Consider the following 26431-nt stretch of genomic DNA (forward strand, 5'->3'; position numbering starts at 1 on the left):
ATTAGCTCTAGTTCCCTGTGCCATATAGTAAATACTTGTTGCTTATCTATTTTATGTGTAATAGTCTGTATCTGTTAATTACTACCCCTGATTTATCCCTTCCTCTGTCCCTTTTCTCTTTGGTAACCAAAAGTTTGCTTTCCATGTCTGTGAATTTCTATTTCATAGATATGTTCATTTGTGTTTTATTTTAGATTTCACTTATAGGTGTCATCATGTAATATGTGTCTTTGTCTGATTTACTTCACTTAGTGTGATAATCTCTAGGTCCATCCATGTTGCTGCAAATGACAGTATTTCATTCTTTTTTGAGAGCCATTCATTTTTTTTTTCTTTTCTTTTTAAGTCCGCACCTATGGCATGTGGACATTCCCAGGCTAAGGGTCCAATCAGAGCTGCGGTTGCTGGCCTTCACCACAGGCCACAGCAATGCCAGATCCAAGCCACTTCTGCAACCTATGCCACAGCCTGTGGCAATGGCAGATCCTTAACCCAGTTAACGAGGCCAGGGATTGAACCCACATCCTCATGGATACTATTTGGGTTGTTAACCTGCTGAGCCACTATGGGAACTCTGATATATATATATATATATATTTTTTTGTTTGTTTGTTTGTTTGTTTGTTTGTTTGTTTGCTTTTCAGGGCCACTCCCACAGCATATGGAGGTTCCCAGGCTAGGGGTCAAATCAGAGCTACAGCTGCTGGCCTACACCACAGCCACAGCCACGCCAGATCCGAGCCATGTTTGTGACCTACACCATACCTCATGGCAATGCCAGATCATTAACCATTGAGTGAGACCAGGGATCGAACCCGCATCCTCATGGATCCTAGTCGGGTTCATTAACCGCTGATCGACAACGGGAACTTCCTTAATCTACTTTTTTAAGGTTGATTTTTAATCAAGGATGAGCTGTTGGACTTGATTTCTCTCTTGCTCTCTTTCTCTCTCTCTCTTGCTCACTCTCCCTCTCTTTGGTATGATCATAAGGAATTTCTCTTTACCTGTTATTTCAGTGTCTGACTTTGCTAGATTTGGGGAGGAGGCAATGGTAGTAGTGATAGTTTTAGCTGCTGTTGTAATACTTTTTAAACTGAACTTGACATTTTTTTTTTATTCACAGGAAAAGAGAAAAAAGCATAATGAACAGACTATCCATTGCCATGTTTGCTCAGTCTTTTTGGTTGACATTTTGTCATATTTGCTCCCTCTCCTTTTTTGCTGAAGTTTTAAATTATAGCTATCATTATTTACCCATAAAAATTCAGTTTGCACTTTAAAAATAAACACTTCTTCCTGCATGCTTACAGTATCATTATCATGTGAACAAAATCAACAGTAATTCCTTGATAGCATCTAATACCTAGTCTATAGGAAACATTCTTCAGTCGCCCCCCAAATATAGCTGATCTCTTTACTAGAACCCTGTTAAGAACCAGATAGCACTTTGGGTTGTAAAGTCTCTTAAGGCTTCCCTTTTAACTAGAAGGCTCCCTCACCAGCCCCTTTTTGTTTCATTCACCCACTGTGACCTCACTGGACCTGCTGTCCTGCATTGGTCCATCCCTAGCCTTTGTCTGATTGCTTTCTTTTGGTTTCCTTTAACTGTTCCATCCATCTTTGGAGGGTTTTGTAAACTGGAATGTAGATCCCAAGGCTCGTGTATCAGTCAGTCTGTGGTGTGTAACGACAGCACCAACTATCTCATTGACATGACAATGAGCATTTCTCCTGATCTTTGCCAGCAGAATAGGGCAGCATAAGCAGGTTTGTTCAGGTTGTAGGGCTGCTGTGCCTGCTTTGCCTGATTCGTGTTTACTCTGAGATCCAGGCTGGAGGGGCAGGGGCTTCCTGGGGCATGCAATGCATATTCTGTATTGAAGGAACATGAGAGGAGTGAATGGAAATAGGAGATGACCCTTGAGGCATCGTCTCCCTCCCTGATTAGGTTTACAGCAGTCCACTAGTTTTCCAGGTCATTTGACTTTGAAGAATTAGATGAGGTGTGATAAGAATCACCACCCCCACATTTTTCACATCTTCAGGTCTGTGGTCCTCCCAGGGATGTGGATTTGCATCCGGTTCACTGTCTTGGGAGAGAGGAAGCTCCAGGACCTCATGCCATGGGTCTGAGCTAGTGTGAGGATCCCACCCGCTGCCAAATATGTCTATTCCAATTGCACATTCAGTAAGTGGGGAAATAACCACAGGGATGGCCCATAGACCCCAACTGATCCATCAAGAGTCTGAATTGAATTAAGTAAGCCTGTACTTTGGTGGGCCACAGTGATATTTTGGGTTACCAGGAATTATCGATCTGGAGCCACTGCATAGGAATTTCTTCTGTTCCATTTCACAGCCACTCTAGTAAGTTACTGCCAGTCCCTTTGGGGAAAGCTTACAGGATGGTTTGCAGCATATATGTTTCTTTCTCTTGGGGACCCAGCCTCCCCTTCGGTCCAGGGGCCCTGAGTGTGTGAATTGACTTAGTCTGGAAGCTGAGTGAGAAACATTGGTGCTCTCTTTTGGTGATTCAGGTCATGTTGGTTGAGTTTTTCCTGTTCTATAAGTCAAGCCATTTTCTAGCAGGCTGCCCATCTATTTCATGCCTAGAGACACTGTGATCAGTCAGCCACCAAAAGGTTGCTACAGACCAAAGCCGTCTGATTACTGGCACAGCCCTGCCTCTCTTTATGGCCCACCTTTGCCACCTAGCTTTTGTTCTTCTGGGGTCCCTTCTTTCTCAGGGAAAAGAGGGAACCTGTCTCAGTGGCGGCCTCTCCCACAGTCACACTGGTCTGGAAAGGAGGGTAACCACATTGCTTTTCAGGGGTTCTTACTAATGGACTCATCAGGCCCTAGTGAATCGAGCATCTTCCTGGACTCTGTTGAAGATAGCTGGGGAGTTGTATGGGCAAGTCACAACGTGGTAAATCCAGCCCAGCATTCCTGTCTTCCTGAGCCTTTGGCTTTCCTCCTCTACCTCAAGCCAGGGAAGCTCTGACATCTCAAGCTCATTAAGCATAGGGTTCTGTGGTGTCCAAGTTTCCACCAAATAGGCAGTCCAAGCTACATCCAGCTGCATTAACTTCAGAATCCCTAACAAGTGCACCCACTCAATGAATTGGGCCTGAGCTGCTATTGTATTCTGCTCTCCTTGGGTGCACTGCCACATATGTTCCCCAGGTTTCTGCCTGTATTTATAGCAAGGTCTTGCAAATGCTTTCAGTGCACAGGCTCTTTCCTCCTTGGTCCTAGTGTGTAACTAGAGATTTGTTGTACCTGCAGAGATTGTGGCACAAGGAGAGGTGGTGTTTCATGGGGAGAACAAGCTCCTCTTGTAAGCCAAGCCCCATGGGCCTGTCACAAGTTTTCCAAGCTGTGGAAGGCTTTCTTCTCAGACACCAGGTGCAAGCTACTTCTACTGATAAGAGACTCTCAAGATGACTTGGGGTTTTCAGATTGTCAATTTCATCTGGATCCAACTGGACGCTTCTCTTCCAGGCTTCAGAATCTCATTCTTTCCCCACAATTGTTTTCACCTTCACATGAGAAACCTGGTGAGATCATGAATTCATTTGCTGTCATTCATCAGTTTGCACCATAAAATTTGGTGTTTGATTTTTGGCAGTAATAAGCAGTAATAATAATATCTCTATAAAAAATGTTTTCAAGGCTATCACAGAAGCTGTCTGATTTTTAGACCATGACCATAGGTGAGAGTTAATGGACCTGAACTTAAATATAAGCACTCAAGGGCACTCAGAACAGTCCAACCCACACTCCAGTCCTTGTAGTTTTCATTACTACCATAACAGTCAAGCACGGCGGCCACTTGAGTTCCCAAAGTACATGCTTCAAGTGCCACTTCATCACGGCTAGCCATAGTTGATATTTTGATTAATTGTGCTGTGGATCATGCCCCGGGTTACTAGCAGCCCCTTGGCAAGGAGTTCAGCATGGCATTAACATCCAAGAGCATGACCAAAGCAATCCTCAAATCTCATCTTTAAGGGTCTGTCTCCTAGAACCACTCCCAGGATCAATTCTGTAATAGTCTGGGTCCACACAGTGAGTTAAATAGGGAAAATTTATTGTAAGTAATGATGAACTAGTAAAAGACTAAATGTAAGATACATGGAAACTTGTCCATTGATAGAGGAATGGATAAAGAAGATACGGTACATATATAAAATGGAATATTATTCAGCCATAAAAAAGAACAAAATAATGTCATTTCCGGCAACATGGATGGACCTAGAGATTCTCATTCTGAGTGAAGTAAGTCAGAAAGAGAAAGACGAACATCGTTATATCACTTATTTGAGGAATTTAATTAAAATGGTATGAAAGAACTTATTTATAAAACAGAAACTCACAGATTTCAAAATCAAACTTATGGTTACCAAAGGGGAAAACATTGGGGTGGGGATAAATGAGGAGGGTGGGATTAACATATACACACTACTGTATATTATATACAATATAGTACCTACTTATAGGTCAGGGGAGTCTAGTCAATATTCTGTAACATAAACCTATTTGGAAAAGAAAGAATAGGTATAGATATAGATATCTCCATGTTATCCACATATATATATTTGCTTTGCTGTACACTTGAAATGAATACAACATTGTAAGTCAATTGTACTCCAGAAAAGTTTAAAAAAGAACATAAAAAAAGAAAAGAATGGGGAGTTCCCGTCGTGGCGCAGTGGTTAACGAATCTGACTAGGAACCATGAGGTTGCGGGTTCGGTCCCTGCCCTTGCTCAGTGGGTTAACGATCCGGCGTTGCCAAGAGCTGTGGTGTAGGTTGCAGACGCGGCTTGGATCCCGCGTTGCTGTGGCTCTGGTGTAGGCCGGTGGCTACAGCTCCGATTCAACCCCTAGCCTGGGAACCTCCATATGCCGTGGGAGCGGCCCAAGAAATAGCAACAACAACAACAACAACAAAAAGACAAAAAAAAGAGAAAAGAATGAAAAAGTGGCTTTGGCCGCTCTGGAAAGGTGGGGAACTCCAGAAGACTTGGGATGGAAAAGATCTTGAGGTTTATGCCCAAAAGTCAGTAAATTATTTTATTTTTATAAATTTATAAATTAGGAGACCCATCCCCTGACCTCTACACAGAGTGGGGCTCCTTTGGGTGCTCTGATGAGTTAATCTTAGTGTACAAATGGCAGGAATTTCTGGGTATACTTGAAGATAGGATGAATAAATTCATCTAAGAAAGATCCCAAGGCTGCGTAAGGAAGGTCCGATACTTGTAAGAAACATCTGAATGAGGGACCCCAAACCTTGATTAGCAGGTTTGAAGGACAGCTGAGCTAGGGACAGAATAGCTGCTTGGAATTCTGCCAACCAGGCTACATCACCCCCAAGTTCTGAATTCCAGGGTGGCCACAACTGCCCCAGGGGAGGTTGTAGGCTGAGGATAGGATGCTGTCTTAATACTGGGAAAAGGAAGTGGTTTTAACAGGTTTAACAGGAGGAGACTGTGGGTATGAACTTCAGGTATATAGCAAAGGGGACTCTTGAGAAGGGCCATTGGATGTAACTCTTGGCAGAGTGGAAACAGGTGGCATCTTCAAGAGAAAAAGGACTTTGCCTTGTTTGCCTCTGCTTCCCCTGTATCTGTGGCTGGTATGTGTGGAAGGACCAGAGTAATATCTCTGCAGTCGTGGGGTTACATTTATGTGTCAGCTCAGCCAGTTGCTTGGTCAGACACCTGTCTAGATGTTGCAGTGAAGGTATTTTTACATGTGATTAATATTTAAGTCAGGTGTAAAGCAGATGATCCTCTGTAATGTGGATGGGCCTCGTCTAATCAGGTGAAGGTTTTCATGAAAAGATTGAAGGCCTCGGAGAGGACAAAGTTCTGCCTTCAACTCCCTTCAGGCCCAGGGCTGCAACATTAACTCCTGCTGGAATTTCCTGCCTGCCCTACTCATTTCAGAATCCTGTGAACCAAGTGAAATGAATCTCACTATATACATCCTGTTGGTTCTCTTTGCCTGGAGAACCCTGAGCAAAGCAGCAGTTTCTTCTGCTCTGATCACCATCCATCTGGCTGTTGCACTCACTTCTGACTTGGGACGATCTGAGATTCAGAGGCAGGTCTTCTGGCTCTTAGACTCTGCCTCCCCCAGGGCAGCACTGCACAGCCTCTGCCTTCTGTGACTGGTCCTATTCTGTTCTCCGTGCTCTGACTCCAGATCCTGAGCCCTGAGGTCAAGGGCCCTGGGTTTGCAGCCTGCCTCACCCCACAGTGGGCCTCGCAGAATGAGGATAGTACGTGCGCGGACAGAGGCCTGGCCACAGCGCAGGCAGCGTGAACACCTTAGCCGCTGTGATGAGATGGGGCCCTTCCTGGTCAGTGCAGAAGGGAACCAGTCATTTCCCATCTTTCTCCAAGCTGTGTTGTGCAGCTCTTGTCTTGAAATCCTGTTTGCTCTTTCACGTAAAGAAGATGGAACTGGGGGGCACCTGGCGGGGTGGTGGGAGCATGCCATGATGATTGCATTTCGTCTTTCTCAGATCTGAAACCTGCTAGTCTATTTTTTCCAATAAGTTATCCTGGTATTTTTGTTATCGATTCCAAAGATATGACTTGTTACAAGGTGGATAGTTGGCTTGGTGTCCCATTTGATGTGGCAGTCCCCATCCCAGACCAGCAGCATCAGCCCCACCCCAGATCTCCTGACTCAGAAGCTTCAAGGGTGGGGACAGCATTCTAAGCTTTGACAAGCCCTATGATGAATCCTGGGCCCTAAAGTGTGGGACCACAATGTGAAGCTGCTGTCAGATGCAAAGAGAGCCAGAGAAGGCTTTGGGGGGACAGATGAGTCAGGGCCTTGAGACTGAATATAGACAGTTTGGGCACTGAGCCCCTCCTCCCCCCAGCACCCCCCCCCCCAACCCGGCACCAACCCAGATCAGCTCTGGGATCTTTGTCCCCATTTGGAGGATAAAGCCCAGAGGCAGCTGGAGTCAGGCCCCCTCCCACACCCCAGACACTGGTGCTGGCTGCACCTTCTCGGGATGGTGAGGGGCCAGGAGGTCAGAGAAGGGCCCAGGGTCCTCACCAGAGGCTTTCCAGCCCTTACCGCTCGCTTACTCTGCACAGGGAGAGCCCCTGTCACCTGTTAGCCACACCCCTCTTTGCCTCCACCTTACAACTACCAGCAGACAGCCTGGGTATCTTTTTTCATGTTTGCCTTTTTTAAGGGCCACACACGAAGCATATGCAAGTTCCGAGGCTAGGGGTCAAATTGGAGCTTCAGCTTCCGGCCCACACCACATCCACAGCAACTGGAGATCCGAGTCGTCTGCGACCTACACCACAGCTCACTGCAAAGGCAGATCCTTAACCCATGGAGCGAGGCCAGAGATTGAACCTGCATACTCATGGATACTAGTTGGGTTTTTTGGGGATTTTTTTAGCTTCTACCACATTTTATTTATTTATTTATTTATTTAATTAATTAATTTGTCTTTTCCAGGGCTTCACCGGAGGCATATGGAGGATCCCAGGCTAGGGTTCTAATCGGAGCCTTAGCCGCTGGCCTACACCGCAGCCACAGCAACATTGGGATCTGAGCCACGTCTTGCACCTACACCACAGCTCACAGTAACACCGGATCCCCAACCCACTGAGTGAGGCCAGGGATTGAACCCTCAACATCATTGTCCCCCCTTTTTTTTTCTATTTTATTTATTTATTTTTTAAAATTACTCAAATGAATTTATCACATCTGTAGTTGTATAATGATCATAACAATCTAAATTCACAGGATTTCCATCCCACAGCCCAGGCACATCCCCCACCCCCAAACTGTCTCCTCCGGAGACCGAAAGATTTTCAATGTCTGTGATTCAGCATCTGCTCTGTGAAGAAGTTCAATCTATCCTTTTTTCAGATTCCACATGTCAGTGAAAGCATTTGATGTTGGTGTCTCATTGTATGGCTGATTTCACTTAGCATGATAATTTCTAGGTCCATCCATGTTGCTAAAAATTCTGGTATTTCTTTCCTTTTAATGGCTGAGTAATATTCCATTGTGTCTATGTACCACATTTTCTTAATCCATTCCTCCGTCGATAGACATTTAGGTTGTTTCCATGTTTTGGCTATTGTAAATAGTGCTGCAGTAAACACTGGAGTACATGTGTCTTTGTGAGTCGTGGTTTTCTCTGGATAGATGCCCAGGAGTGGGATTGCTGGACCAAATGGTAGTTCTATTTTTAGTTTTCTGAGGAATCTCCATACTGCTTTCCACAGTGGTTGCACTAATTTACAATCCCACCAACAGTATAAAAGGGTTCCTTTTTCTCCACACCCTCTCCAGCACTTATTGTTGGTAGACTTTTTGATGATGACCATTCTGGCTGGTGTAAGGTAGTACCTCATCATGGTTTTGATTGGCATTTCTCTAATAATGAGTGATTTGAACATCTTTTCATGTGTTTTTTGGCCATGTGTATGTCTTCTTTGGAGAATCATCTGTTTAGATCTTCTGCCCATTTTTTGATGGGGTTGTTTGTTTTTTTGGTATGGAGCTGCAGAAGGTGTTTATAAATTTTGGAGATTAATCCCTTGTCATTTGATTCACTTGCAAAGATGTTCTCCCATTCTGTGGGTTGTCTTTTTCTTTTGTTTAGGGTTTCCTTTTCTGTGCAGAAACTTTTCAGTTTGATTAGGTCCCATTTGTTTATTTTTGTTTTTATTGTCATTACTCTAAGAGGTGTATCTGAGAAGATGTTGCTGTTGTTTATGTCAAGGAGGATTTGGCCTATGTTTTCCTCTAAGAGTTTTATAGTGTCTGGTCTTCTATCTAGGTCTTTAATCCATTTTGAGTCTATTTTTGTGTATGGTGTTACGGAGTGTTCTCATTTCATTCTTTTCCATGTGGCTGTCCAGTTTTCCCAGCACCATTTATTGAACAGGCTGTCCTTTCTTCATTGTATATTCTTGCCTCCTTTGTCATAGATTAGTTGACTGTAGGTGCGTGGGTTTAATTCTGGGCTTTCTAGTCTGTTCCACTGATCTTTATTTCTGTCTTTGTGCCAGTACCATACGGTTTTGATGATTGTTGCTTTGCAGTATAGTCTGAAGTCTGGGACCCTGATTCCTCCAGCTCCATTTTTCTTTTTCAGGATGTCTTTGGCTATTCTGGGTCTTTTGTGCTTCCAAACAAACTTTAACATATTTTGTTCAAGTTCTGTGAAAAATGTCCTGGGTCATTTGATAGGGATTGCATTGAATCTGTATATTGCCTTGGGTGGTATAGTCATTTTGATAATATTGAGCCTTCCAATCCACAAGCATGGTATGTCTTTCCATCTATTTGTGTCATCTTTGATTTCTTTCTTCAGTGTCTTATAGTTTTCAGAGTACAGGACTTTTGAGTCTCTAGGTAGGTTTACTCCTAGGTATTTTATTCTTTTGGATGTGATGGTAAACGGGATTGCTTCCCTAATTTCTCTTTCTGATCTTTCATTATTAGTGTAAACAAATGCCATTGATTTCTGTGTATTAATTTTGTATCCTGTGACTTTGCCAAATTCACAGATGAGCTCTACCAGTTTTCTGGTAGCGTCTTTAGGGTTCTCTAGGTACAGTATCGTGTCATCTGCAAATAGTGATAGTTTTACTTCTTCCTTTCCAATTTGGATTCCTTTTATTTCTTTTACTTTTCTGATTGCTGTGGCTAGGACTTCCAGAACTATGTTGAAGAGTAGTGGTGAGAGCAGACATCCTTGTCTTCTTGTTCCTGATCCCAGCGGGAATTCTTTCAGCTTTTCACCATTGAGAATGATGTTTGCTGTGGGTTTGTCATATATGGCCTTTATGATGTTGAGGTAGGTTCCCGTTATGCCCACTTTCTGAAGGGTTTTATCAGAAATGGGTGTTGGATTTTGTCAAAGGCTTTTTCCACATCTATTGAGAGGATCATATGGTTTTTATTCTTCAGTTTGTTAATGTGGTGTATCACATGATGGATTTGTGGATATTGAAGAACCCTTGCATCCCTGGGATAAATCCCACTTGATCATGATGTACAATCCTTTTAATGTTTGTTGGATTTGGTTTGCTAGTATTTTGTTGAGGATTTTTGCATTGATGTTCATCAGTGAAATTGGCCTGTAATTTTCTTTTTTTGTGGTATCTTTGTCTGGTTTTGGTATCAGGGTGATGGTGGCCTCATAGAATGAGTTTGGGAGTATCCCTTCCTCTGAAATTCTATGAAATAGTTTCACAAGGAGAGGTGTTAGCTCTTCTTTAAATGTTTGATAGAATTCGCCTGTGACACCATCTGGTCCTGGACTTTTGTTTGTTGGAAGTTTTTTAATCACAGTTTCAATTTCAGTTCTTGTGGTGGGTCCATTCATCTTTTCTATTTCATCTTGGTTTAGTCTTGGAAGATTGCACTTTTCTAAGGATTTGTCCATTTCTTCTAGGTTTTCTGTCATATTGGCGTAGAGTTGCATATAGTAGTCTCTCATGATCCTTTGTATTTCTGTGATATCCATTGTTACTTCTCCTTTTTCATTTCTAATTTTATTGATTTGAATCCTCTCTCTTTTTTGCTTGATAAGTCTGGCTAGGAGTTTATCAATTTTGTTGATCTTTTCAAAGAACCAGCTTTTCATTTTATTGATCTCTTCCATGGTTTTCTTTGTTTCTATTTCATTGATTTCTGCTCTGATCTTTATGATTTCTTCCCTTCTGCTAACTTTAGGTCTTGTCTGTTCTTCTCTCTCGAGCTGCTGTAGATGTAAAGTTAGGTTGTTTATTTGAGCTTTTTCTTGTTTCCTGGGGTGGGCTTGTATTGCTATAAACTTTCCTCTTAGAACAGCTTTTGCTGCATCCCATAGGTTTTGGAGTGTCATATCTGTGTTGTCATTTGCTTCTAGGTGTTTTTTAATTTCCTCTTTGATTTCTTCAGTGATCCATTGGTTGTTTAGTAGCATGTTGTTGAGTCTCCACGTGTTTGTGTTTTTTGCAGTTTTTTTCTTGTTGTTGATTTCCAGTTGTATAGCGTTGTGGTCGGAAAAGATGCTTGATATGATTTCAATTTTCTTAAAGTTACCGAGGTTGGATTTGTAGCCCAGGATATGATCAACCTTAGAGAATGTTCCATGTGCACTTGAGAAGAATGTGTATTCTGTTGCTTTTGGATGCAGTGTCCTGTAGATATCTATTAAGTCCATGTGGTTTACTGCATCATTCAGGGCCTGTGTTTCCTTATTGATCTTCTGTCTCATTGATCTGTCCATTGCTGTAAATGGGGTGTTATTGTGTTATTGTGTTATTGTGTTATTGTGTTATTGTCAATTTGTCCTTTTAAGGTTGTTAGCAGTTGCCTTATATATTGTGGTGAACCTGTGTTGGGTGCGTGGATATTTAAAATTGTTATATCAATTTCTTGGATTGATCCTTTGATCACTATGTAATGTCCTTCTTTGTCCCTTAAAATGTTCTTCATTTTAAAGTCTATTTTGTCTGATATGAGTATTGCTACCCAGCTCTCTTTTGATTTCCGTTTGCATGAAATATTTTCTTCCGTCTTCTCGCTTTCAATTTGTATGTGTCCTTAGAAGTTAAATGGGTCCCTTGAAGACAGCATAAATATGGATCTTGTTTTTGTATCCATTCAGCCAGTCTGTGTCTTTTGGTTGGGGCACTTAGTCCATTAACATTTAAGGTAATTATTGATAAGTATGTACTTATTGCCATTTTATTAATTGATTTGCATTTGTTTTTGCTGTTCTTTTTTTCCCCCTTCTTCTCTTGTTCTTTTCTGCCTAGAGAAGTTCCTTTAGTATTTGTTGTTAGGGTGGTTTACTGTTGCTGAATTCTCTCAGCTTTTGCTTATCTGTGAAGGTTTTGATTTCTCCTTCAAATCTGAATGAGAGCCTTGCTGGGTAGAGTAATATTGGTTGGAGGTTTTTTCCTTTCATCATGTTAAGTATATCATGCTACTCCCTCTGGCCTGCAGAGTTTCTGCTGAAAAATCTGCTGATAACCTTATTGGGGTTACCTTGTATGTTATTTGTTTCTTTTCCCTAGCTGCTTTCAAGATTTTCTCTTTGTCTTTAATTTTGGTCAGTTTGATTAATATGTGTCTCGGGGTGTTCCTCCTTGGGTTTATTTTACATGGTACTTGTTGTGCTTACTAGATTTGAGTGAGTGACTCCTTCCCCATGTTAGGGAAGTTTTCAGCTATCTCTTGGAATATTTTTTCTCTTCTCCTTCTGGCACCCCTATAATATGGATGTTGGTGCGTTTCACGTTGTCCCAGAGTCCTCTGAGATTCTCTTCATTTGTTTTCAATCTTTTTTCTCTTTTCTGTTCTGCATCCGTAATTTCCACTAATCTGTCCTCCACCTCACTTATTCGTTCTTCTGCCTCCTGTATTTTGCTGTTAGCTGCTTCTAGTGAATTTTTTATTTCAGTTATTGTATTTTGCATCTCTTGTTAAGTTTTATATCTTGTATCTCTTTGGTCAGTGTTTCCTGTAAGTTATCCATCTTTGCCTCCCGTTTATTTCCAATGTCTTGCATCATCTTTAGCATCGACAGTCTAAAGTCTTTTTGCTGGAGGCTGAGAATCTCCTCATTGCTTAGCTGATTTTCTGGGGTTTTTCCTTTCTCCTTCATCTGAGTTATAGTTCTCTGTCTTTTCATTTTTATAGGTTTTTGGTGTGGTGACCTTTTTACAGATACTAGAGTTGTAGCCTCTCTTACTTCTGATGTTTGCCCCCCTGTGGCTGAAGTCAGTATGGGGGGCTTGGTGTAGGCTTCCTGATGGGCAGGACTGATGCCTGCCCACTGGTAGGTGGAGCTGATTCTAATCCCTCTGGTGGGTGGGGCTTAGTCTCTGGATGGGATTAGAGGCAGCTGTGTGCCTGAGGGGTCTTTAGGTAGCCTGTTTACTGAGGGCCGGGGCTGTGATCCCACCTGGGTTGTTGTTTGCCCTGGGGCTTCTCAGCAGGGGACTGACGGGTGGGGCTAAATTTTCCCAAAATGGCCACCTCCAGAGAGAGGCAGCTGCTGAATATTCGCGAGAGCTTTGCTTTCAATGTCCTACATTCACCCCTGCTTTCCCAGGATGTCCTCCAAGAACTGCAGTCAGGTTTGATCCAGATTCCTATGGAGACTTTGCTTTGCCCTGGGACCCAGTGCACGTGAACGTCTGTGTGTGCCTTTTAAGAAGTGGTCTTCGTTTCCCCCAGTCCTGTGGAGCTCCTGCACACAAGCCCCACTGGCCTTCAACACCAGATGCTCTGGGGCTCTTTCTCCCCGTGCCACATCCCCACACGTGAGAGTGTGATGTGGGGCTCAGAACTCTCACTCCTGTAGGTGAGTCTGTGTGAACTAGTTAGTTTTCAGTCTTTGGAGCTTCCCAGCCAGGAGGTATGGGGTTGCTTATATCATGAAATCACCCCTCCTACCTCTTGATGTGTCCTCCTCTTTTTATTCTGGAGTAGGATATGTTTTTTACAGTTTCCAGTCCATTTGGATGAAGAGTGCTCAGTCTTTAGTTGTGGATTTTGTTGTTTTTAGGAGAGAACTTGAGCTCCAGTCCTTCTATTCTGCCATCTTAATCCCGTCCCTCTCACTAGTTGGGTTTGTTACCACTGAGCCAGAAAGGGAGCTCCTCATGTTTGTCTTAAAAAGTCAGTTAGGGCCCTAATTTGTAAGTACCCATGGTCTTCCTGTCCCCACACTTTTCTAGGGTCAGAAGATGTTACTTGGGACCCAGGGCAGCTCTTGCAGGATGATCAGAATCCTCCAGAGCTCAGCCAGAAGCAGATCACACAGCTAAGCCAAGGGGGTTAGAGGCAGGCCTGGAGAAATAACTTGGGTGCGGGGTGAAGCTGACTCTCCCCCATCAAAAGATGAGGGCCTTCCCCACTCAGGACCAGGGAACCTGTGTGTGGGGAGTTTTGGGTGCAGAGACCTCCCGCCCTCCTGTGAGGGATGGTCATAGGCCCAGCCAGTGACTCTTGCATCTTCTCTTATGCAAACCACCCCCAGCACCCCACTAAATACCCCAGAGTGCTCTGCTTCCCACAGAGGAAACATTTGTCAGAAAGTTACATATAAATAGAGTTAAATCATTTTAAATAAGCCAAGAGAAGCTGGCTATTTAAAGCAATCCTGCGGGAGATCTTTTATTCAGAAGATAAGCATTTGACAAAGTGATGGAGTATCTTACTGTTTATCTCCCTCCTGGGAGCTTTGTTTCAGCATTTTGAGTGTAAGTTTCTTTACACCCTTCCTGTAGCCATCACTGGCAGATGTGTCGGCCTGCTCGTCAGAATGTTCCAGAATATTCCAGGAGAGCAGGCAGGGAGCCTGGGCTGTCTTGCTGAAAGGATGGGTGGATGAATAATTGTATGAAGTTCAGGTTGGCTGTAGCCTGGTTGTTGCCTCCAGGGGTTTGTTGGGACTGCGTGGGGGGCGCTTACAGGAGGTGGGGGTCTATAGGCATCCTTGTGTCCCTTAAGGGGGGCAGAGAGAGATAGCTCTCAGGCTTAGCTGTTTCCTGCCAAGGTCAAAGTCAGTACCAGAGTGAGACATCTGACTGTCCTTGTTAGAGGGGCTGCCCTTCCCCATGGGTCCTGCCTCCTACTTCCTGGGCAGGGTCCACCCTCTGGCAGCCACCTCTAGGGGAGCCACTGGGACTGTGCCCTCTGGCCAGGGCTGCTGGTGCAGTGATGGCTGGCTCTGTGCTTTGGCAACAACCTCCCCCTGACCCTGTGTCTGAATCTAGGGCCCCCTCTTTGTTCTGATGTTGGTGAACCGGAAACTCTCTTTGTTTTGATGCTGGTGAACCATGGCTGCCCAGGAAGCTGTTCTTGGGCACTTCCCTCCCCAGCACTCCTGAGAAATTCCCTTTTCTCCTTTTCTGGCCCCAAGTGGCCTGAGCTTTAGAGGGATACTTGACGCTAACTGCATCCTGGCTATGGAGGAGTGCAAGGTCACTCCAGAGGGTTAGCTTTGAAGATGACTTAACGTCTTTCTATGACAGGAGTTGGCTTCATGTTCTGTTTACATAGCGTTGAGTCAAATCAACAAAGCTGTACTTTGACAGTTTGACCATCCATCCTCCCAGTACTGTGATTAGGGCCCCAAGACAGTGCTCCAGCATTATGTTAACTGTGGGGAAGGGAGCCAGAGTGGAGGTCCCCCACTGGGATGGGGCCTTCAGGGACACGTGCATCCTCCCTTCTCAGCCCCTACCTTATCTGCATGCATTTCATTTCCTAAAAGTTCCTAGAGATAGGTGATTATTCTATTATTGATCTTGGGAGGAGGTAGAGCCAAGAGATCCCCTGCTTTAAAAGTGTCCTTTGAATATATCCCCTTATTCAGCTGCATGCTGGAGTATGGAGGGAATGGGGGTTGCCTGTGTGTGTGTCAGGGCCTGTGCTAAGGGATGGCACTGCTTCCCTGGGGCCCAAGGGGAAGATTGGTATGAAGGAGCCAGGATCGGGGGCCTGGAGTTTTCATGTGTCGTTAGGAAAAGTGGCATCCATTGGACACACTGAGGACCTCAGATGCTGACAGTGTGGGCAATGGGGGAGAGGCTGCATGGCTGGCTCTTCAGCATGTGAGGACCCCATTCCTCACTCATTTCACCTTTATTTTCCTTGCCCAGGGCTTTCTGTCTGGAGATGTGAACCTTGAGAGGTCATGGAGTGTTCCTTAAAGGGCTATAGACCATGTTATCATTATATCCAACTCAGTGGTTCCCAGCCTTGGCTGTAGATCAGAGTCACTGAGAGAGTTCAATATACTGATGTCAGGCCCCATCCAGAAATCTTGACCTCATGGGTCTGGTACAAGGTCTAGGAATGATCATTTTTAAAAGCTCCCCAGGTCAATTCTGACATGCCACCAGGGTTGGGGATGGTTCTTCTGCAGCCAATGGTGCTGGTGAAAGCGGGCTGGGCTGGAATCATTGACTGGTGGTTATATGTATTTGATGCATTGAACAAAATAAAAATCAGGAGATTTATACTTGATATGCCTTTCAGAATCTCTGAACAGATCAATGGAGGACATACAGAACTGGCTAAGGTGGATTAAGCCCACCACATCCGACTTCTCTTACAGACTAGAACTAAAAACTCTGCACAGAATAGAAACACCATTGGGAGGCAGGTTAGGAAACCACTGAGTTTTTTGTCATTGGCTTTTCCCTTCCTTTGACCTGAGTGCTGGCTGACTCAGGAATGGTGTAGTGGGCAGGGCCAGCAAAAACATGTGAGAAACCTGTCTTCCTGGTCAAAGGACCAGGAAAAGGGCCCCTGCACACTGCAGAGTGTGTGATAAATCACCGTTGTGTTTGCTTTTGTCTTTTCTTCTCTGCTAGCCCTGCCTCAAGGGCAGGTTGGGAGCAAAAGCAGTGGTTCCTGCACCTACAATCTTGAGAGAAAATTGAACTCTTTTGTTAGAAGAACCAGTTATTATATAAAGATTTGGAGGAAATCTCATTTTTTACCCCTCTCTTTTTCTTTCTTTTGTTGCTCTCTTCCTGATAGGGGCCCCCGTTGCACAAAACTCTGAAACAGTGTACATTAAAGCTCTGAGAGAACCCTAACTTTATGACCAGAGGAACCAGGAAAAGGGGGCTCTGGTAATAGGAGGATGTCAAAGACATCCTCAAGGGGTGAGATCTGGAAAAGGGGATCTTCATTTACATGTCTGAACCAACTATGTGTGTGGGTTATATCCCAGGAACTATAGCAAAGGCTTTTGAAATTGAACTGGCACTAGAACCACCTCCTCAAGGAGAGACAGAACTTATGGCCTGAATCCAAATGGGTTATTTGCCTGGGTAAAACAAACACATTGAAATCAACATTCTCTAGTCTTGAAACAAATGTTAAAAATTCCCAGGATACAATCTAAAATTATTCAAGAGACAAAGAAGCAAGAAAATCATTTCTAAATAATAATTTAATGAAAACCTTAAGAATTAAAATAAAGACTATCTTACCAACTCTCAAGGGAAAAGACAATTAACAAATACCAACCCTGAGAAGATCCAGATGTTGGAATTATCAGACTGTAAAGTGACTGTTATAACCATGTTCCATGAGATGGTTATAATAATAATAAGGTGGACACTTATTTTTCTTTCTTAGCAGCTCTATTGATATGTAATTTATGAGGCATAAAATTCACTGTTTAAAGTACACAATTCAGTGGGGTTTAGTATATTTACCAAGTTGTGCAATCATAACCATATCTAATTTTAGAATATTCTGAAATCTTCAAAAGAGACCCCGCCCTGCCTGTTAGCAGTTGCCCCCCATGCTCCCTCTCCCCACCCCCTGGCAAGCACTGATATACTTTCTGTCTCTCTGGACTTTCCTATTCAGAATCTCTCATAAAAGTGGAGTTATAGAGTATGTGGTCTTTTTGACTGGCATTATGGCTTGTTCTTGATTTTTTTTTTTGTCTTTTTGCTATTTCTTGGGCCACTCCCATGGCATATGGAGATTCCCAGGCTAGGGGTCCAATCGGAGCTGTAGCCACCGGCCTACACCAGAGCCACAGCAACGCGGGATCCGAGCCGCGTCTGTGACCTACACCACAGCTCACGGCAACGCCGGATCGTTAACCCACTGAGCAAGGGCAGGGACCGAACCCGCAACCTCATGGTTCCTAGTCGGATTCGTTAACCACTGCGCCACGACGGGAACTTCTTGATTTATTTTTATGTGAATAATAGCAAACAGAAATCAATAGATTTCTCTGGTAGATTATCTCATGGTTGGATTTAAAAGGATCAACACAAGATTTCAGAAGAAGGGACTGGTTAAATGCCATATTCTTTTTCAGCAACCATGAAGTAAATACATCATACAGTTTGAGCATGTGCATGCATAACAACTTTTCCTTGTTCGTTTATTTTCCTCTGGCTTCTGTCCTCAGTCTTTGGCTGCTTGGGAGCCAAAGAAACTCCTCCCAGCAGTGACAAAGTCCTTTGCTTTGGCCAAGGCCTGACATATTTGTCCCCACAGCAAAGCCTGTGGTTGTACTGAGTGGCCCCTCCATGAGGCTGTAAACACAACAAAGAGGATCTAGTTGAGAAGCAAGAGAACCGGCCCCAGCCCTCACTCTGAATGGACACTTTTGAAATGAGTTGAAAGATATAAATTCTCAGAAGAGAAATATAATCTACAAAAAGAGTAATATAGAAAATTTAGACCTGAAAAATATATGAAATAAAGATATCCCTAGATGGGCTCAAAAGCAAAATAACTATGACACAGGAAGAATCAGTGAAATTTAAGTGGATCAGTTGAAATTATTCCAAATAACAAAGATAAAGAAATGAATTTAAGAAATGAGCAAAGCCTTGGGGACTTTTAGAATGATATCAAAAGCTCCAACATTTATATCATTAGAATCCTTTAATGAAAAGAGAAAGAGCTTGTTACATAAAAATATTTGACAAAATCATTCTTGGAAACATCCCATTTTAGTGAAACATATAAATTTACAGATTTAAGAAAACTCAAAATTCCCAATAGTATAAACCGAAAGAAAATGACATCTAGATACATCATAACCAAACTCCAGAAAACCAAAGACAAGGGAAGAGTCTTGAAAGTAGCTGAATTAAAAATGACACATTGTAAGTAAGAGAGCAGTGATTTGAGGGACTGTGAATTTCTCATCAGAAATTATGGAAGCTAGAGACAGTGGGACATCTTTAACATTCTGAAAACAAGTCAAAATAAAATGAAACTATAAACCCCAAATTCTGAATTCAGTGAATAAATCCTTTAGAATGAAGGTAATAAAGACATTCTCTGATGAAGGAAAACTAAAAGAATTTGTTGCCAGCAGATCTGCTTTAAATGAATTGCTAAAGGAAGTTCTTTAGGGTGAAGGGAAATGATACCAAAAGCACTTCGTATTTCAGGAATGAACAGCAATAGAAATGATAAATATCTGAGTAACAGGCTATTTCCTGAAGTTCTCTAAAATACCTATGAAGGTTTTAGGCAAACATTATGATATTGACTCTGTGTGTGTGTGTATGTTAATGTATGTAGATATAATACATATGACAACTCATAGATAAAGGGACCTATCTGGTTATAAGACTTCTACATTTTACTTGCAGTGGCAAAATGTTAACTCAAAGTAGAACATGAAAAAAAAATCTCTCTGTATATACATATCTATCTGTATAGATATAGGTATTCCATAGAGCAAACATAAAAATAGAAAGAATTATAGCCAAAAAGATAATAGATAAATGAAACGCCAAAAAAAAAAAACCCCATTCAAGCAATCCAAAAGTAGACAGAAAATGGGAACTAGAAGAACAAGAAGCAAAAGAAACAATTAGAAAAAATAATAAAAGAGTGGATTAATCCAACCATATCACTAACTACATTAAATGTAAATGGCCTAAACACACCATTAAAAATACACATTAATAAATTAGTTTAATAAATAAGACCTAGGTATGTGCTTTCTACAAGGAATCCGCTTTAAGTATGATGACAGAGATATTATAAATAAAATAATGGTAAAAGATATACCATTCAAACACTAAAGAAATTTGGAGCGGTTATTTTAATACTAGAGAAAGTCTGCCTTAGAACAAGAAAAATTACCAGGGATAAATTGAGACACTATACATGGTATAAGGTTTAGTTCAACAAGAGGAAATAAAAGTCATAAACCTGTATGCTCCTAACAATAGAACTCGTAGGTACATAAAGCAAAAACTGATAGAAGTGAAAAGAGAAAAATGGATAAACCCATAATTGGAAACTTCACCATTACTGTCTCAGTAACTAGTAAACAAGTAGATAAAAAAGGTGCAAAGATACAGAAAATATGAATAACACTACCAACAAATGTGTCCTAGTGGGCATTTTTAGAACACTCTACCTCACAATAGCAAAATACACATTCTTTTTCAAGTGGACATGGAGCCATCACCAAGATAGACCATGATCTAGGCCATAGAACAAACATTAACAATTTAAAAGAATCAAAATCCTGCAAAATATGTTCTTTGACCATAATATAGTTGAACAAGAAATTGCTGATAGGAAGATATTTGGGAAAATTCCCAAATATTTAGAAATTAAACAACGTATTTCTAAATAATCAATGGGTCAAAGAAGAAGTCTCAAAGGAGTTATCTTGTGGCTCAGCAGCTTGAGGGTACAGTGTTGTCACTGCTGCAGCTCAGGTTGCTGCTATGGCATAGGTTTGATCCCTGACCTGGGAACTTCCTCATTCCATGGGTGTGGCCCCCAAACACACACACATACACACACAAACACACACACACACACACACACAAAGAAGGCTCAAGGGAAATTAAATATTTTTAACATGATGAAAGTGAAAATGTAATATATTAAAATTTGTGAGATGCTACCAAAACTGTGCTTACAGAGAATATAACATTAAATGCTTATATTAGGAAAGAAGAAAGGTTTCATCAATCTAAACATCAGTCTTAAGAATTGGACCAATTTCTTGAAATAACTATCAAAACTCATTCAAGAAGAATTGGAGAACCTGAATTTTCCTATTTCAATTCTCCTGAACATTTTTTTATTTTTTTAAATGATTTTTATTGTTTCCATTGTAGTTGATTTATAGTGTTGTCAATTTCTACCGTACAGCATAGTGACTCAGTCACACACACACACACACACACACACACACACACACATATATATACATTCTTTCTCACATTAATCTCCATCATGTTCCATCATAAGTGACTAGATATAGTTCCCTGTGCTATACAGCAGGATCTCATTGTTTATCTATTCAAAATGTAATAGTTTGCATCTATTATTAACCCCAGACTCCCTCTCCCTCCCCCTCCCTCTCCCCTCCCCTTCCCCTTCCCCTATGGCAATTACAAGTCTCTTCTCCAAGTCATAAGTTTCTGTTCTCTGGAAATGTTCACTTGTGTCATATATTAGATTTCAGATATAAGTGATATCATGTGGTACTTACTTCACTTAGTATGAGAATCTCTAGTTCCATCCATGTTGCTGCAAATGGCATTATTTTGTTCTTTTTTATGGCTGAGTAGTATTCCATTGTGTATATATACCACATCTTCTTAGTCCGTTCATCTGTCAGTATATATTTAGGTTGTTTCCATGTCTTGGCTATTGTGAATACTGCTGCAGTGACCATACATGTATCTTTTTCAAGGAAAGTTTTGTCCTGATATATGCCCAAGAGTGGGATTGCTAGGTTATAGGGTAGTTCTATGTTTAGTTTTCTGAGGTGCCTCCATACTGTTTTCCATGGTGATGGTAGTAATTTACATTCCCACCAACAGTTCCAGAGGCCTGAAGTCTGAGATCAGGACTGGTTCCTTCAGGGAAAGTCTTCCTTGTGTCTCTGCCACAGCTTCTGGTATTGGCATTCTTTGGTTCCCTACCTTGTGGACCTCTGCCTTCATCTTCACAAGGTGTTCCTTTTCCCTGTGTGTGTCTGTCTCCAAATTTTTCCATATTACAAGGACATCAGTCATGTTGAATTAGGGCCTACCGTAATGGCTTAGCTTTACTAATTATATCTTCAACAACCCTATTTCCAAACAAGGTCACATTCTGAGATTCTGGGGGTTAGAAATTCAACGTATGAATTTGGGAGGGACACAGATAAACCCACAACACAGATGTAGTTTATTTTATTTATTTATTTATTTTATTATATTTCATGCCTGCAACCATGGCTTATGGAAGTTCCTGGGCCAGGAACTGAATCTGATCCGTAGCTGTGACCTGCATTACAGCTGTAGCAATGCTGGATCCTTTAACCCACTGTGCTGGGCTGGGGATTGAACCCTCCCCTCCACAGTGACCCAAGCTGCTGCAATTGGATTCTTAACCCACTGTGCCATGGCGGGAATTCCAATATAATTGTTGTTGTTTTTTCCCTTTTTAGGGCCAAACCTGTGGCGTATAGAAGTTACCAGGCTAGGGGTCGAATCAGAGCTATAGCTGCTGGCCTACACCACAGCTACAGCAACACCATATTTGATCTGCATCTGCAACCTACACCATAGCTCGTGGCAACGCCAGATCCTTGGCCCACTGAGCGAGGCCAGGGATGGAACTCATGTACTCATGGATACTAGTCGGGTTTGTTTCCACTGTGCCACAACGGGAACTCCCAATATACATGTACTTGGAAGTAACAAGAAAAATTTGAAATTAGCAGGATAGCCAGCAGAAAGAAATCTGTTTTCCCTGGAGCCTTATGACTACCTTCTCTAGAGGTAGCCAATTTCCTTGTCTCCAAGTTGGAGCTGGTAAAGGGCATTTGCCATTGTCCCTCTTAGCACAAGGCTTTGGCATATGCAAAGGCTGGGCTCCTGATCTAGAGTATATTGAGACAAAGATCAGTGTTGTTTAATTGCCTTCTTATCTGAACCTTTGCTTTCTTCCTAAAGGTGAATAGGAACAGGCTGGCTTGGGGAAGCCACTGCTATTTCTAGCAGCTCTTCTGGGAGAGAATCAACTTTTCACTGTTAGGAATAACTAATAACAGCAAACACCTGCCATCTCAGAAGTAGCTTGGCTGCCATGTTGTTATATGTCACATCATGAACCCCTGGTGACGGGTATAGGTTACTTTGTGGGATATTGAAAATACCAGCTCCTGGAGGCTTGCTATTGTTAAAGGGCTGACGACAGCATTTAAAATTGTATTTAAGGGATGGATCACCCATATTGCTCATTCTGAGAATAAAATGTGGTGGGCAGATACCCTGGCATATTGAAAGCCCAAGTGGTACAAATCAGCCCCCCCCCCCCCGGCCTTGAACACTTTAAGGGGATACTAAGACCCCCGTCCTTTCTCTGAAGAAATGCCAGCCAACAAGTGTGGCTGCAGAGGGCTTACACTCCATGGCACTTGTCTTTTTATATATTCCTTGTCTATAGAAATGCTGTGTCAGAAATGAAGAAAGGAGAGAAGTGAGTAACATTGTCCCATCCCTCAAAGGCAACCCCTTGCTTGGATTTTAATGTATTTCTTCACTGTTTATTCTGTGTTTATTTGGTTGTGAATGAATTACAACAGCACACTTTAGTCGATAAACTCTTTGTGAATATTTTAGTCTTGTGAATGTGCTAACATTGGCTTAACTGGGATCGGGCTCCTGGAGGTTTGGTGTGTGCTCAACATTTTGCCCTCGTTTACTGCCATTTTTCAGTGAGGTTGTAGGGTCTCAGGTTACAGTGTTGGACGTCAGCCTGATTTTCCGAAGATGAATTTATTAATTAATGTATAATTCTGAAGATCAATCAATTTCAGAGCTCCTGGTTGTCTATGATCTTGGCTTATTCAAGGCTTCTTGTCTGGAGTGCTTGAGCTGATTATACAGGTGTACTCCAGGACTCCAGTTTAAACCCGTGTTGTGGATAGTCAAAGCAACAGTGTTATATTTGGAAGGAGTAAATGATGATTATCTTTATAAAGTGTGAAACCAAGCTGGGAGCAAGATTGGGGAAGCAGCAATTTAGCTGAGTCCCTATCTTGTTGCATGGTAGCTTTTTCACCCAGCCTGTATTGTGGTCCCTAAGAGGCAGCTACTGCTGTTTTCTCACGTAAAAGAAAAATGTGGCTTAGAATAAGGACAGCAAGTTCTTTATTGTTGACAATGAGCCTTTATTTGCCACGTCTCATTAGGATGTTTCAGGAGGAAAGTGATGTGCCTTTTCCATTGATTCAGGGACTGTTCTAGCATTAATTGATGCTGGGCCTCATTTCCTTGGATGTGTAGTAAGGAGTCATGCTTCTCCTGCATATTTGAATTGCTTTCCAGGTGGTCTGTTGTGAAGGATTTATCTTTAATATGATTAATCAGAAGCAAAGGACCTCAATATGTTTGCTTACAGTTCACAGAGCCTGCCATGGCCATGGTGGATGCTCTCCTGGCCACTCCCAGGGCCTTTTCTGAGGACCTGGAGGTTGTATTGGAAAAAAAAAGTTTTGAAGAGTCCTGGGTAAAAGCTCTGGGAGGGGGTAGGGTGGATGGGGGGAAGACCTAGAGCATATCCTTGGATAACATCAAGCCATTATTTATTGTAGGAAAATAATATGCAATGCATGTGTTCAGTTGGGAAATAGGGCGAGGAAATATTATGTAGCCATTAAAATCATGCTTAATAGTTTCTACTGCATTCTCTCCTTTCAAATCTCGCTTAAAATGTTTCTCAACTCCCTATATATGGTCAGGGGGAAAAAAAAGCATTCATGGAGTTGAGGTCAGCCTAGTCACTCCTCAATTTAACCCACTTCAAGCCCTGCAAGCAATTTCTTAGGAGGGGAAAGCCATCTCTCCCTTAAATATCTTGCCCAAAGCCTGACAGTAAATGGAAGTCTGAATTTAAACAGAGACCTTCTGTCTTCACCTGTAGTAGGAGACTCTTTTATACCAAAAGTGCCCAAGTAGGTTAGATGCAATTCTGCAGACACTTCAAAGACACGGCTACTCTCCAGGGTAGCCACTATATGTCCTCCCATTTGTATCCACAAAAGAGACCACAGCTTGCATCATCAAACTTTGGAAAAGCCAACAACTGCATTGCATCATTTATTTAATGGGGAAAACTTTTTTTTTTTTTTTTGTCTTTTTAGGGCCGCACCCTCGACATATGGAGGTTCCCAGGCTAGGGGTCTAATTGGAGGCTGTAGCTGCCGGCCTATGCCAGAGCCACAGCAACGCAGGATCCAAGCTGCATCTTTGACCTATACCACAGCTCACAGCAACATGGGATCCTTAACCCACTGAGCAAGGCCAGGGATCGAGCCCGCAACCTCGTGGTTCCTAGTCAGATTCGTTTCCTCTGCGCCATGACAGGAACTCTGGGAAAACTTTTTTAAAACATCATTCACAGAATCCCTATTGGAGCCTGGGGTAAAAAGAAAAAATCAGTAACACTTTATTGTATTGATCTTGTCTTTTTTAAAACTTTGATATTTTGTTCATCATGGATTTTTTTGCATTAGTTTTGATTAGTTTAAAAGTATTGCATTAAAATAATATCTATCTTGATTCCTGAGGGATTTCTTTTTTGGGGGGTACCCTGTTAAATTTTGTGCTCCGGGTGAGTGTCATGCCTGCCTGCCTCACCCGGGACCAGCCCTGGTAAAAAGTAAAGCCATTTTCATTACTATTGCGAGTAAGTCAAGGATGCCTCTTTGCATCACTATCAATTAACTGTGGAAGGGCAGTGAAGTCAGACAAAAGGCTGGAAAAGAAAATAAAATTATCAACTAAAACTATTGGAATTTAAAAGCAGACTTTTACAAGATCAGTATAGTTTTTTTAATATGCCAACAATAGCCAGATATATATGACAGGAGAGAAAATCCATTCACCATGGCCACAAAAAATAATATATCTTGGGATAAACTTAGTATGATATGTCTGCAACCGTGAAGAAATCCATGGACCTGTTGAGGACCCCCATTACATAAATGGGGAGATATTTCTTCAGTGAAAAGACCCAATGATGAGTTGTCCTTAGCCAAATCTGCTTACTTCAAGGGACAATGTGCTTTTCACCTGGAGCCGCAGGAAATAAGTGTTCTCTCTGACACTCCCTGGGCCTGTGAGCAGCATCCCACCCCCAACTCCAAGGACTGCAGGTTTCCTGTGAGAGGCCAGCCATCTCCCCTTGAAGCAGGCAAATCTGGCCACCATCTGGAATCCTTTATTCTTTACACTTAAATATTTAGCCCATCGGAAAAGCATACATGTGTAAGGTAGGAAGCAGCTTAGTTTTCTCCCACATGGTCTCCTCAGTGGTTTTCAAACTTTGCTACACATTAAAAACCTTGATGCCAGGTCACAGCTCTTACCAATGAACTTGGAATGTCATGCTTGAGTACTTGTAAGATTCCCCAGGTGATTCCCATGGGCCACAGAGTTTGAGAACCACTAGTTCACCCAAATATCCCAATACCCTTCTTTTTCACATGCCTTTGGGTGACCAGCTATTCTGGTTTAAGCACTAAAAGTTCTGTGTTCTGGAAACTGGGTTCAGTCCCAGCAAATGTGGATGGCTGGTCACCCTACATGTTATAGACTAAATTCTTAATAAACATAGGTCTATTTCTGGACTTTCTTGTCTATACCATTTTTATCTGTCCAGCAGCCCTATCATGCCATTTTAATTACTATGACTTTAGAGTATATTTAAATGCCTGATAAAACAAGTTCTCATATTCTCATTTTGTAGATCTCTCCCAGCTATTTTCACCCATTTGTTCTTCTAAAGAAACTTAAGAATTATTGGTCAAAGTTTCCCCAGTATTCTACTGAGATTTTGGCTGAGATAGCCTTAAATTATAGATTACTTTGGACAAAACTATAATTTGAAAAGATACA

At 42.2% G+C, this 26431-nt stretch overlaps 1 protein-coding gene across 2 annotated transcripts in view; it reads left to right on the forward strand.

The window, feature by feature from the left end:
- Positions 1 to 26431, forward strand: part of APBA2 (amyloid beta precursor protein binding family A member 2) — a 244275-nt gene that overhangs the window by 144471 nt on the left and 73373 nt on the right. The gene's annotated exons all lie outside the window — the stretch shown is intronic.

Source organism: Phacochoerus africanus, chromosome 2, assembly GCF_016906955.1.
Source record: "Phacochoerus africanus isolate WHEZ1 chromosome 2, ROS_Pafr_v1, whole genome shotgun sequence".
NCBI classification, from domain to species: domain Eukaryota; kingdom Metazoa; phylum Chordata; class Mammalia; order Artiodactyla; family Suidae; genus Phacochoerus; species Phacochoerus africanus.